Raw genomic sequence first — 4,024 nt, 5'->3', positions numbered from 1 at the left:
AGGCATCCCCAGACGGCCGAGTCCATGGGGTGGGGGGAGCAGGTGTAAGAGGGCCCTGTTAATGATGGGTAAGCTTGAGAGAGACCTGGTCAGATTTTTCAAAAGTATATCCAGTGCCCTAGAGGAAGATGGACTTGAGGGAGGTGAGGCTAGAGAAGGGAGGTGAGGCTAGAGAAGGAAGCCTCGTAGGGACTTCATGCAACTAGGGGATCCAGGAAACAGGCAGCCAGCTCTTATGGGGGTTTGCCTTCTCTCCCTCTTTTTCGTATTTCCCTCTTCATTCACAGCTTTGAGGCAAGTTTTCCTCTTCCCCTTTCCTCTTCCTCTTCCTCCTCCTTTCTTTTGTTTTGTACTTTTTATTTTGAAATGATTTTAGACTCACAAGAAGTAGCATAAATAGTAGAGTCCTCTCTAACCTTCCCCCAGCTTCCCCCATCAGTATCATCTCTTATAGCTTTAGGAAATTATCAAAATCAGGAAACTGACATTGGTACAAAACTGGCAACCAGGCTACAGGTTTCATTCAGCTTTCACCGGTATTTGCATATGTGTGTGTGTGTGTGTGTTCTATGCAGTTTTATCTCACATGCATATCTGGATGACCACCGCCCTAATCAAGGTGACCCCACCAGGGACCTCCTTGTGCTGCACCTTCTCTTTCCCCCTTTCCCTCTCCCACCCCATCCTGAAGGCCATTCTAATGCACTAAGCTAGAGCATTCAAACTGCTGCTGACTCAGAAAGAAAAAGAAGACCCTTCTTGGCACACTTAAGTCCTCTGAGTTTCTCTTCCTTACTATGAATAGGTCACGTCTACCTCCCTGGAGAGCATGCGTGTGGGGGGAGACCCTGTGCTTTGGGCCAGAAGCAGGGCTGTTCTTATCCCCTGGGGGTTCAGAGTCCTGCTGGCTCCTGAGACTGAGGGCGGGGGCTCTTCTTGCCTCTGCTTGACGAGATTTCTTAAATCCTCAGCAGAGGACAGAATTGAGGCTTGGTCAGAAGTGGATACGGTGATTTTAAACATATACTAAAGGTGCACAAGAAGTCGATATACGGTCTAATACACTTGCATTTTGTAGACTTTAAATATTGTTCTGTATTTCTTTGAAAAGGTCCATTCTTTCCCAAATGATGAATCGCTAATTCAGCAATAGCCTCTCATCCTCACTCAGTGTAGTATCTATTTGAAGTTCATAAACATCACTTTTATGCAGACTGAACTCACCATAGGTGCATTTTGGAGATTTATATATAAAGCATATATTTCAATATCCAGTAGCAGGTGTAGTGAAAAAAAGGGATTATAATATTGGTGATGTCATATATTAGCTTAGATTTAGAAGAGTCTTTTCATATCATCTGGTATAATTTTTAACTTAATTTACAAATTGCTTCTCCAAAGCTCTGATCTTCATGGACATCCAGGAATAGAAACCCACTGGTTCACACGCAGCAGGTTCTTCCGTGTTAGACAGCTTGAATTGTTGGTGCATTTTCCTTTTTTTTTTGGTCCAAAATCTACTATCATATGCATTTCATTTATTGGTTATAGTTCATCCTCTCAAACTACTCAGAATAAATGTAATCCCCTTTTCACACACTGTCTTGTTGGGTTTGAGAGCAGTTCTTGTGTTTCCTGGAAGCCTTCTCCTTCTAGTATAAACACCTTCACTTCCTTTCACTGGTCCTTACAGGCCTTGTTTCCCATACTCTTGCCATCCCATCACTTCCTCAGGAAGTACTCTCGTTTACCCATGTCAGTCTTAAAATGTGGCATCCACATTTTGTCTGTTATCACACAAAGGAAAACAACAGCACAGTTTGACAGACCAAACTATGTAAACCACATGTAGGATATTAAATACTTTCAACCGTTTCCTGCTTTTGTGATGTAAAAATGTCTGCATTTAATTCTCCCTACAAACCCTGTAAGAAAATTAGTCAAATGAACACTTCCTCCATATAGTAAGCACTTAATAAAGGTTCACTTTCATTATTATTACTAATGTAAAAGGACTAACACTATATATTTTAAAAACAGCAAAAAGAGCCCCCCCAAACAAAACCCCCAAACAACCACAAAGTCACACATCAAAAGGCATGAATATAGGGAAAAGTGAGAACCTAGAACAATAAGGCAATTTCCCACACCTTTTTTTTTCTATTGAAATATAATTGGCGAATGTCCTGGTGGTCCCGTGGTTAGGATTTGGCGCTTTCACTGCCGGGGCCTGGGTTCGACCCCTGGTCGGGGAACTAAGATCCTGCAATAAATAAATAAATAAATAAAATTAAAATTAAAAAAAGAAATATAATTGACATATAACATTGTGTAAATTTAAGGTGTACAATGTGTTACTTTGATACATTTATGTATTGTAATATGATTGCCGTTGGAGTGAAAATTAGCACCTCTCTCATGTTACATAATTGTCATTTCTTTTTCATGACTGGAATAATTAAGTTCTAGTCTCTTAGCAAGTTTTCTGATTATACGATATTCTCTCTTTGGTTTTGTTTATTTATTTTTATTTATATATTTATTTATTTAACATCTTTATTGGAGTATAATTGCTTTACAATGGTGTGTTAGCTTCTGCTTTATAACAAAGTGAATCAGCTATACATATACATATATCCCCATATCTCCTCCCTGTTGCGTCTCCCTCCCACCCTCCCTATCCCACCCCTCTAGGTGGTCACAAAGCACTGAGCTGATCTCCCTGCGCTATGCAGCTGCTTCCCACTAGCTATCTATTTTACATTTGGTAGTGTATATATGTCCATGCCACTCTCTCACTTCGTTCCAGCTTACCCTTCCCCCTCCCTGTGTCCTCGAGTCCATTCTCTACGTCTGTGTCTTTATTCCTGTCCTGCCCCTAGGTTCTTCATAACCACTTTTTTTTTTTTTTTAGATTCCATATATATGTGTTAGCAGACAGTATTTATTTTTCTCTTTCTGACTTACTTATGACAGACTCTAGGTCCGTCCACCTCACTATGAGTAACTCAGTTTCATTTCTTTTTATGGCTGAGTAATATTCCATTGTATATACGTGCCACATCTTCTTTATCCATTCATCTGTCGATGGACACTTAGGTTGCTTCCATGTCCAAAAATATGGAATGCTTCACGAATTTGCATGTCATTCTTGTGCAGGGGCCATGCTAATCTTCTCTGTATCATTCCAATTTTTTAGTATATGTGCTGCTGAAGTGAACACTTTGGTTTTGTTTAGACTAGAGTCTGTCCCATTTATTTGTTATTATACTAATGACACTCTTTTTACTTCCAAGCTTTAAAATTACTTATGTCCATTTGTTCATGTTTCATTTCTTACTGTTTTTGTCTCCTAATTTCTTATACTTTTAAAATGAAATTTATTCCTATATATATATATATATAATATTTCTATAGTATTCTAGAAGATGCATTTAATTTGGCATTGGTTTTATTCAGATTGTTGATTTTGTTGGCTTTCTTTCATTGAATTAGTTTTTCCCCGTTTGTCTTACCCTTCCCTCTCTAGTGGTTTTAAGATTTCCTCCACCTGTTCTCTGGGGCCCCCTGCCCAGATCCAGGCTTATAATGGTTTTTCAGAACTTTGGTCCTGCAGTGATTTGGGGCTATTACAGGGCTGGTCACAGAACAGGCAGGCAGCTTGGCTCAGTTCGTGGTGGTGAGGAATCTGTTCTATATCCATGTCCTTTTGTCCTCCTGGGGCTGTAACTTGCTCAAAGCTTCAGCACGGGCAGTAGTATGCACCAAACGTTTTCTTTTTCTTCCTCTCTTCTTTTCACTAGTGGAGGTGACCTTACCCTACTCTGTCCCCAACAATGGGGAGCATAGCTGTGAATTCCTTGCCTGGGGCCTGTTGCTTCAGCCCTGCTCCCTCCTTTGCATTGATGATCCATTTCATTGCTTTATGCTTGGGCTTAGGAATTACATGAGAGCCTTTGTAGACTGCTTCAGGTGATATATAATAACCGCTGCCCCAGACCCACCTGCCGGTATCTCTCATCTG

General features: G+C 40.4%; 1 non-coding gene across 1 annotated transcript; it reads right to left on the bottom strand.

Annotated features, from left to right (window-relative positions):
- Positions 1 to 3,114: 3,114 nt before the first annotated feature.
- On the bottom strand, positions 3,115 to 3,223 carry LOC115845063 (U6 spliceosomal RNA). Its single transcript, XR_004036311.1, has one exon. It is a non-coding gene; the product is annotated as a U6 spliceosomal RNA (small nuclear RNA).
- Between the last annotated feature and the right edge of the window lie 801 nt (positions 3,224 to 4,024).

This window comes from Globicephala melas, chromosome 13, assembly GCF_963455315.2.
Source record: "Globicephala melas chromosome 13, mGloMel1.2, whole genome shotgun sequence".
Classification (NCBI taxonomy): Eukaryota; Metazoa; Chordata; class Mammalia; order Artiodactyla; family Delphinidae; genus Globicephala; species Globicephala melas.
Note: the sequence above shows the minus strand (reverse complement) of the source record. Positions and strands in the feature narration are given on the sequence as shown.